This window comes from Austrofundulus limnaeus, unplaced genomic scaffold (assembly GCF_001266775.1).
Source record: "Austrofundulus limnaeus strain Quisiro unplaced genomic scaffold, Austrofundulus_limnaeus-1.0 Scaffold187, whole genome shotgun sequence".
Classification (NCBI taxonomy): Eukaryota; Metazoa; Chordata; class Actinopteri; order Cyprinodontiformes; family Rivulidae; genus Austrofundulus; species Austrofundulus limnaeus.
Window position 1 is genome coordinate 244701 of NW_013952589.1, and position 10756 is coordinate 255456.

General features: G+C 38.6%; 1 long non-coding RNA gene across 1 annotated transcript in view; it reads right to left on the minus strand.

Moving 5' to 3' along the window:
• LOC106524442 (uncharacterized) overlaps window positions 1-10756 on the minus strand; it is a 37213-nt gene that overhangs the window by 23655 nt on the left and 2802 nt on the right. The window contains exon 2 of the long non-coding RNA XR_001311004.1: window positions 4305-4426. This is a non-coding gene — a long non-coding RNA (uncharacterized LOC106524442). The remainder of the gene's footprint in view (window positions 1-4304; window positions 4427-10756) is intronic.

Consider the following 10756-nt stretch of genomic DNA (forward strand, 5'->3'; position numbering starts at 1 on the left):
GGTCAAGATAAGACATCGGGATGTATTGTGATACTACAAACAAAGGGATATATTGTGATATATTGCTATTTGTTCACCAAAATTAAAAAAATAAATAAATAAACAAACTGTCCTGAGGCACATTAAGGGGGGAGTGCAAGAACGCCAGTCATTTCAATGCCCTCATTGTTTCATATGGTCTTTGCATTTGGACACTTCAGTATCATCCCTCAGGGACCCCCTTCCACCCTGGGTGCTAGATAAATGCTTACCTGTCTTCCTGTGATGGCTGACTGGCTTAAAATAGAGGCATATTGGCTAATCAACCCTACCTCAGCTTTGAAGGCAGCAGGTGTCAGTCTAATCAACTCAGATTTAGCCTTGGTACTTAGTGCTAATGTTTACCCACAATGCTAACCATAAGCATCAACCCCATTTGGGCGTTTACCTGTGGGGGAGGTGTGCAGGGCAAAGGAGGAGGAAAGGAGGGCGCAGAGAAGTGGATAACATATTTCTATTTTTAGCAACAGAGCGGGTTGAAAGATGGTTCTTTCATCTTATTTATTGTTTTAACATCCTACAGGCTCTGAGACGGAAAATAAATTTGAAGCTGAGAATTTTTTTTTATAAAATCTGTGAAACTTGAAAAATAAAGTCTGGGAGATTGCCCTATATACCTGTATACCTGCAAAATGATGGATAATCCAAGTCAATTACAGACAACCTGTACAAATTGACATGTATAGCTAATGTTTGAGCTACCGTTATCTTTAGGAGTGGAAATGGCTGGCCGACTGCTGCCAACTAGTAGTCGGAGGCTAAATTACAACACAAAAAKTAAACRCTGGCATGAAAGTTTACATTTTAAACCCTAACTAAAAATCAATACAGTATTTTTAAAAAATTGATACAGTATCAAGACATTAAACATCACAATATTTCAGTGTATCAATACTTTCTTACACCCCTAGTTTAAACAGGAAAAGGTGAAACAAAATGTCAGCAGCTGCATTTTGCTGTTTGCAGTCCCATTTTTTACAAACTACTGTAAAGTTAAAGAAAAAGCTATAATTAAAAGGTCATTTATTTAATGATCAGCTAAGAGAAATGTTTACTTTCCTAAAATGTTTGTCTTACAGCACAATTTGGACTCTTTCAAATAAAACTGTTCTGACATACAGACTGGTTGACAAACAAGAAGCTACTAACTGCAGCAGTTAGGATTAAATAACTTRTCAGATGAAACAATCACCTATGTAGTAATTATGGGAAGCCCTTACCTATTTGCTTAGTTAAATCCAGATGGTGACCTTTTTATTTGACCAGGTCAGTTGATAGGGCAGTTGATAGGTCTCTCAGCAAGGTCATTGGATCAAATCCCAGCCCCGGGACCTTTCTGGGTAGAGCTCTCTTCATGCATGAGTGGGTTCTCTCCGGGCACTCCAGCTTCCTCCCACAGACCAAAAACATGACTGTTAGGTTAATCTGTCACTCTAAATTGTCCCTAGGTGTGAGTGAGAGAGTGAAGTGTTGTCTGTCTCATTTGTCTCCATGTGTGTCCCTGGGATGRACTTGTAACCTGTCCAGGGTGTACCCCGYCCCTCGCACAGTGACTGCTGGATATGGGCACCAGTGACCCTGAAAGGAAGAAGCGAGTATAGATAAAATAGATGAATTTCTTTCTGTCAACTTTATTGTAAACATCCATCTTACATCAGCCCATCTAWCCACCATCTCCAGAGAAGCATACTTTTACATCTCTTGCTACCGCCTTCAATTCCTGAGGACTGGATTGCAAAACTTTATTTACACCAYTTCAGAGTAAAGGGCATCAATAACTACAAAAAAACATTTGGCTCAATATGTTACACTGAGGCTTGTTTTAGGTGTAGCAGGGTGYATTCAGCAGCAGGTTGACAAAGAAAACATTGTATACCATTTTCACTACTTGAAACAAACCCTTCCCCCTTCCCTAACCAATCCAGACAAAAATTGAAAACAAAATCTGTTTTTTCTACTATGCCTGAAAGTGTTCAGTGCGTGACAGAAAGGAAACAGCGTAAAGAATACTGTGTGAAGAAAAAGAAGACGTCAAAAGGAACCAAAGGTTGACACAAAGACAGCTGTCTGTGAATCACTTGTAAGTCCCCATGAGAACACACACACACACACACACACACACACACACACACACACCTCAAAAGCATGCCAGCTTCACATAAACACGCTGAAGGGGTTGGGGGGTGACAGCACAAAGTGCTGCTAAATTTACATTAATAAGACTTCTTGTTTTATTTTTTTGTCATGTAGACAAGAGATCTTTGAAGCATTTATTAAATTATTAATCTATTTATTCATTTACTCAGTCATGTTTTTTTCCCATGGCTGAGAAGCTCAGTGTAATTTCATTGAGCTACCAGATGGTTGAGAGTTTAATTAACAACTTCAAAAGCAATAACTGGTGAGCTAGCYAAAAGTACAAATAAACACAGAAAAGCACACATTATTAGCTGCTTCAGCAAAAGTACTGTGCTAGCACAAAAAGCATKTCACCCACATCCCRTTATTTCACACAGCACAAAGTTCTRACARAAACAGTAGTCTTTATAATGTTWATGCACATTTTCATCCTTATTATTGATGTGCTTTTTGAGTTTCCCACACWAAAAAGCCAATACAGCAAGGAGGGGTCTTTGTGGGGGCAGATTTCCCAGATTATAAGCCACACCCTGATAATGACTGGATCATACTGGCCACTTGGGGACAATAAAATACCCCACCTTGTCTTCATTTCTTCCCATGTTTTGAATTTACTGCTGAACACAACCACCATTCCTCTATAATGACATTATTTTGATTGGTGAAGCAACAGTGAAAACCCATTAACTCACATTAGGCTTGGTAATCAGATGGCACTGGGTTGTGTTAATGTGAACTTCAGCRGCCAAAGAGATTTTAACCTGGATTTGAGGGGTTTGACAGTCTTTATGTCYGATTATTTTTTCTTTGACTGAGCAGAAAARTTCTGCAAGATTTTCTTGTGTTCAWTTACACATGTAACCAACAAGAAATGCATYAATTACACTTAAAAATGGATTCAAAATAGTTAATTTCCATCCCTTCACAAAAACTTACAGCTCACCCAAACAGCCTTYGATTTTTTTAGGTTTTAAAATAATTATTTTTTAAATATGTCATCGTCCTGAAAGAGCAAAATAATATTTCACCTCAGAAAAACTAAAATATCACCACGGCCTGACAGCATGAAGAAATGTTCCCACACTATCAGTCAGAAATGGTGCTGGTCTCTCTTACAAACTAGTTAACAACAGAAACACCAGACCTTCCTCCTCCAACTACTTGAACTAACTAAACAACTAAACAACTAAAACCATATATCCACTCATCCAACCATGACCGGTGCTTATTTCTGTTTGCGAGTGACGTGTGCTTGCTGTTTCCCTTCAAGTACAAATAATTCATGTGAAAAAGACTCAAATCACACCAGTGAGATATGTTTTATGACTTGTTTAAGAGTGTCCTTTAGTTCTTTCAGAAATTACACTGAAATGGCAGTCATGGGTTTCAGGCCATACTTGACAGGTTTTGCGAAAGAGGCTTCAGTGACACGAAAGAAGAAAAAAAAAATTTGATCAAAATGATTAGCAATTTGATTGTTTGGTTTTGATTAAGTTATACTGACAGGGAATATGACATTACCAATAAAATGCCATTATGGATAAAAYTAAAAACAGAGTTACCTAATATTATAACCTTAGCATCTGTTTTATCAAATTCAAATATTTGAAACTAGAGATCAAACACCAAAATAGCAAAAGCAAAGTTTTCACAACACCCAMATTAGAAATGGAAAATGAAGTAATGCTAATAAAATTAAAGCAGTTTTTGGAATTTTATAAAGTTTAAAGCCAAGAAGTTTGTTGACGCTGGCAATGAGCTCCAGTCAGCATCTTTATTCTATCAAATCCCCATTGAACTGAAACAGTTGGTTCGTTAAAATCCTTTCAATACAAGTTTCCTCACTCATTTTAACTCACACTGTAGGTTGACAAACCAAATGGCTTTAAAGGGTTTGATATCAAAAATAAATACTTAAGGTCCCTATTGTCTTTRGTATGATAACAACAAATTATGTTTGTAGGCCCCAGACAATTTTTAAAGAGAACCAATAAGAATACAATTTTTTTTCAGCTACAGGAACTCTTGATTAACAAATACAGAAGATAGGGCATGCTCAAAATTTCSCAAATAGATTAGCAAGTATGTATTTAAACAGTCTCTGTGCACATGTGTAGATAACATACCTATTTCCTCCCTGTCGTCCAATGTTTGCAGGGTAAACAGGACAATGAGAATCTTCAGAAAGCCTTTGGAWCAATGTCTTTCCTGCTGAAAATGTCACTTCAGTCTTTTCATTAATCTTTTGCTGCCAAACAAAACAAAGAGCTTTGTTAGTTATTGGACCATAAACCATTGCTTTGATAAATAATCCTTTCACTCACAACAAAAGGCAAATTGCTTATTGTACAATTTTGCCAKCTGAAATAGACCCCTTTGCGTCTACCCCTATACTCACATTAAGATGTATAGAGACCAAGCCGTACAGGAAGCTTGCAGCGTTCATTTTTGTAGCGATAAGAATGAATGTTTGCAAGTTCTCATAATTTTTGCAATTTATCTAAAGTAAAACTACCTTCAAAAATTGCTTTTTAGTCATCTCAGCATTACAAAACAYCATAGTCAAAGTCATTACAAGAGGGTGGGCAGAGTTATAGCTGTTTTTTTTTTTTCTAAAGAGTAACTAAACCCTAAAATCAACATTTTCTGCAGATAGACTGTCTAAATTGAGTCTTAGGTGTATCCTTTATGTGCAAATTTTGACATTTTTGAGTAAATTTCTGCAATATTTGGTTTAAAACCCTCTTAGGTCTACCCTYTATGGGTTGAATGGTGGCAACTGCAGTTGAATTTTCCTATTGGTTAAACAGCTCCCGTGTTCAGGTCTAAAAGTCTGCCAGTCAAAGGCATGCCCCTGCAACGAGACAGGAGTTGGAACATTGAGCACTGCGATGAAAGTTTGTTACTGTCCATCCATCCATCCATMCATYMWYTATMYMYRCYYRYTYMTTYCWKKSWSRSKSRSGKKRSYKRYSSSYRYMYMYAKCMRKCASWSWSMGWGSGRSGGGSKRSRYMCASSMYRGRYMRSWMRYMMRTCMYWSRSASKSACWYASAKASARACAAMCAWYSAYTSWCTCWCTCACWCMYASSKASRRRYAARKWWAKYWATYAACCTAACAGTCATGTTTTTGGAGGAAGCCRGAGTGTYYGGAGAGAACCCATGCATGCACAGATTAAACATGCCAACTACCCAGAAAGGTCCCCGGRCCAGGATTTGAACCGGCGACCTTCTTGCTGAGAGGCCTCAGCTCTATCAGCTGAGCCACTGTGTTACCTCCATTTAAGTGTGTTGCTGCTTTTAACATTACCCATGTAAATTATACTGCTAGCATCACTAACACTCAAAAACTGGRCCCATWCTGTYCTCCATTGCCAAAGGAGCACCAGTTTAATTCATTGCTGAGTCAGCACCCTGAGCCTGTAGCTTGATCCAATARGGCTCAGACACACTGGGCTCCACAGCCTCCATCAAACTCTGGTGACAAGAGGGGTGAAATTCCTCTGCCACTGTTAAACTACCTGCATCACTCAGGTTACCCTCTGTTTCAATGGAAAAGCCTGCCAGTTCACCTCACATGTATGTGTTCAGAAATGAACCCAGCCTTACATTCAAAGATATGCCCATGCAGAAACAAAAAACYAGAAAGAAGTAATATTTAGAYGTTGTTGCCACTCCAAWTTAATTTAGTGAAGGGGCCCAAGACACTACCACATGCTTGGCAATGTGGCTCCTTACTGGTCTTTTATTAGTGCATCACCTGGATAAAAGGATGAGGAGGAGTGGAAAGCATTTAGAGCAGAGATAAACTGTCAAAGTGATAACGGTCAGGGTGAAAAAATCTTCTCTCACAATTGGATCAGCCCAGAACAGTTAGCATACAAGCTGGCAGATACACTGGTAGTTGTTCCAAATCTTCTACCCCCAATGTGAACTTGTGTTTAAATGTGTATGAAACAAAAAAATAGCAAAATAAAAAAGTAAAAAAATAAAATACTACAACCCCTGGCAAAAAGTATGGAATCATGAGTCTTGGATGAGCACTCATTCAGACATTTCATTCTGTAAAACAAACTCAGATCAAAAACATGATACAATAATAAGGTCATTCCAAAGTGCAACTTGTTGGCTTTCAGGAACACTCAAAGAAATGAAGAGAAAACATTGTGGAAGTCAGTGAATGTTACTTTTATTGACCAAGCACAGGGAAAGTCTTTTTGTTTATTTTGGAAATAACTAAAAATACTCTAAATGGAAATCTTGAAAAAAAAGTTGAAAAAGCAAATTAACAATTTTGACACTTATTTTTAAAGAACTTTGAATTCCACAATTTATTTTATACAATTTCCCCAGTTTTACTCAAGCTTCATTAACTTTTAGCATTGTTTGAGGAGCTGAAGTCATCTGATTATTAAAATATTAATTTGTAATTAAGAGCTTTTAAAAAAATTCTTRAAGGGATGGATATTGACTGTCACCTAATGCCCATCTTTTTGCCTAAGATGATCAAAAGTGAGAAAATCACTACAGTTTTGGTCAAACTTTATAAATGCCATTATGTGTCATCTCGTGAGATATTGTGACATCTTGCAAGATATGTTGGTACTCAGAATGTGATGTGTATGACTCAGCAATTACCACTCTAATATTATCTCTAGTTTTATCTGTAAAATGGACTGAGTTACAGTTGTGTTGGCAGACAACTTAGATTTACTTGGCTCCAAATGGTATTTGTGGAAGTACATGAAATGATTTTCTTAGTGTATAAATAAATTCTACCAAGTTATTAAGATATTTTACTAAAAGACAGCATTGATTTCTACAGATAGTGCCAGTTTTAAACAAAGATCTTAGCAATATGCAGCTAATACTACACTGAATTTCTGTTATATAATGGTAAATCTGGCAGTTACCATTTTTGTGTTTCCTAACGCTGATTAGCTATGGCTATCATCTTTACCTGGGTTGACTCCAAAAGTTCATTACTTGTACGCCTAATGATTATTTCTGAAAGTTTCAATAAAGTACGTCTTTTGAATCTATATATTTTGCAAAAGCACATGCACACAGTATATGGACAAAAATATGGCCACTTCTTTAGCAACAGGATATAAACATACCTCTGTACTTAGTCTTTTGAGGATGATAATGCATATAGATGACTCATGACATTYTTATAACTACAACATATTAAGACACAGTTAACACATTTCTGCAGCTAAACAGCTCTGTAACCCCTGTATGGCCTCAGCACTGTGCCTATAGTGGAAAAAAAGTCCAACTTGAGTAAAGACTCCGCTGAATGCCACATGTGCTGATGTTAAAGAAAGCAATTAGCCACAGTTGACACATCCTGGGGAGTAGATGAGTAATGGCTGGTGGGGCAGGAGTGTCTAGCCCTGATAAATTCTACTGTCCCCATGCCTTATTAGCACAATGACTAAACTGGGAAGGAGGGGGCGACTGGGAGCTAAGGTGATAGACCATAGGGGGTGTCAAAGATAAACCCAGACTGACAGCAGAATGTGGTGGCTAAATGCTAATGCACCGAGTGACATTTCCAACGCCGGCCCGGGTTAGCTTAGATGCTGCTGCTATGCTGACAGATGAAACCGCAGAGGCGGAGGTGGGAACAAATACCCCAAATACCAATGCATCGTCTCTCTCATCCATCTTCATTTTTTAAAATGAAAGGAAGGTAAAGATGGGTAAGAAACCTGAGATGATGTCACAAGGATTTTTATCACAAGTAAGCAGGTACTTGAGTCACGTTTACGTGGATATAAGTAATCGGATTAAACGGCCATTYGGAATAAAAATGTGTCATGTAAACACCCCATTTGGATTATTCTGGCCTGATTTCAGCTCGATCCGAATGAATTTGTAATCGGAATGAGAGAGGTGGTTCATGCCAATTGATAATCTGAACAGCGTGCATGTGAACACTTAATCTGATCATTTTATTTTGATTGTGGAAAATTGACCTGATTGGGCATGTGTGCTGACTTTCATCCATCAATTTCTGCTCTTTGTGGAGGGAGGGACAGCAGCGCTGTAGTTTCCAGCAGCACAGAAATTTTCCTCCCATTTTCTTATTCGATAAAGAAGGAAGACACACAGTCTGCACCGCTTTGTAAAAAAATACAAAAATAAAATAAAATAAAAAATATAGGCGTCACCTGCAGCTGAACCAGAGAGTGCAGTAACATCTCCAACATTATTAAAACCTGTCACAGGTCCATTCTGAGCTCAGAAGCTGTTTGTTTATTTTCATGATGAAAGTAAAACTTTTTTTTCTCTTTTTTTTAGGGAAAGGTGGCAACTGTGCATGTCAGTGCTTCTATTCTGAATAAAAGCCTGGTCATGTTTGGATTGTGCCCATTTAAACCATATATTCCGATTATTTAATCCGAATACGTTTCAATCCGATCAAAGAATTTTGTGCATGTAAACATAGCTAGTGATAAAGGAAGCAACAGGTAAAGATGGCCCCATAATAAGACCAAAGGGAGACAAAAGCARAAAAGAAAAAGGCAATGCTGATATTCAGACAGAGAAAAGCTCCTTCTTTGCCTTCCCATCAGCCACCTGGGGAGTTTATTCTGACTTCAATACTTTGTCCAGTAAATCCCCAAGCACTGCTTTTGTTGATAAACCCTCTGCTGTCTCTACCTCGCCCCTCCCTGTGAGGACGATTTCTATCTCCACCTTCAATTTCCAGGAGTTGCCAGACCATTGCAGACAGGAGAAAAACTTCAGTGACTTTTTTTCTTTCTTTTCCTTTTTTTTAGTTGTGGGGGGCTGCCGGTTTGAAGTCAAACGCATGTCGAGTCAGAGTAAAGTCTCATCTTTCTGGGTGGTCGGACATGGTGTGTTGAAACTGTGTCTAATTGGTGGTATTTTTAACACTGAGTGGTGTGTCAGCCAAGGAAAACCTCCAGCCTCATGAACGCCACCTTTAATGGAATCTAATTAGGAGATGGGGGTACTAACAGGAAGTCAGTGAGCAGAAACAAGCACGAGTGTGAATGCGCCAGTGTGCTTATCTGTGTTCACTGAACAGTTCAAAGACCAAATGCATGTTGACAATGGTGTGTGAGGCTAGAAATACAAGTGTAACATTGTCAAACAGTGCAAAGATTTTTCACAATTCCACCCTGTAWTTTTTTTTAAATATTAAACGCTTTAAAAAATAAGTTACAAGAAGTTTACTACATACTGTTCAGTGTTGTGTGTTTACAGAGTGCATGTTCTGGCTAGAAAATCCAGTGTCAGTCAATTCAACTGTATGACCCCAGTTGACAATAAGCACTACTCACCTATGCAAACACACACATCACGCTTGCGAACACACAAACACRCTTGCAGATTACTGTATTGTTTTTAGAATTAGACAAAGAAATTGAGAGAGATTAGTCTTCTCAGGCAACATAATCAGGTTTAGTTTTTGGCCCCAAGCATCCTGTGGAACATCACTGATCTGATCTTTTGGAAACAGCATCCYACCCCCTCTCTTATAAACCTAGTTTACTATAAAAGGACTAAACCACACCAGTTAGAAAGCAAGRAAAGTGTGTCATTATGACGAGTCTTCCCATGGAGTTCAGTCCAGACACTGATTTTAATGCAAAAGATTATAAAGACAAAGAAAGATAAAAAAATACACTTCACACATGTGTAATGAGTTCTTCCTTTATGATAAAGTGCAGGGATTAAAAAAATGCCACTTTGTGTGACAGGCCAAGGTGGAAAGAAAGGAAAAACGAAGACAATAGACAATGGAAGATGGATGAAGATGGGTGGAGGGAAGGGGGTATGTTCTAGCTTTCTCTTTAATGAGGATTCTAATCAACCCAGTAGATCCTGCCCTGAGGCCCCCCAGGTGTATTAGACCAGAAAAACCAGACTGCTGGTGTAGGAAGAGAAAGGGGGGGGACTAACCAAAAAGTTTTATTGGTTGAATCGAAGGAGGTATAAAGAGGCGGCAGTGAAACAAAATGTGAACATGATGTGCGCTGAAAGACAGAATCGAGGGGAGGGTTGGCCTGTGGAGATAACAGCCCGGGTCGTTGGGCAAGTCACGGCAGCTATCGATCCTCTGATTGGCTGTCTGATGGCTTCAACAYGACTGCCAAAACCTTTAATGCGAGTGGTCTCGTGCAATGTGTCTAAATGACTGCTATCTGTGCCAGATGTAGCTCATGTCTTCACCACAAGAACTGATATCCGTTCAATTCGCGCACAACACCGATAAGAGCACCTTCCTACTGATAAACATACAAACTATCCATTTTCTGGGCCAGAGACAAACCTGCAGGTCTATGGGTGTGGGACGAGGGTAACATTTAGTGACATGTGTTAACTGTGAGGTGAAAGTGTTACAAAGTATATACTGGCCTCCAGCACTTCCTTTTCTGTGCTCTCCCATTTATTGGGRGATGGACCATCTTCTCTCTTAAATACATTCCATCACCCAGTTTGTGTATGCACGTGTCAGGAATTAGGAAGTAAGGGAAGTTTTTTTTTCCTCCTTCTTTTTTTTTTGATGAAGAAAATTTTATCTTAATTTTTCTTCATGAC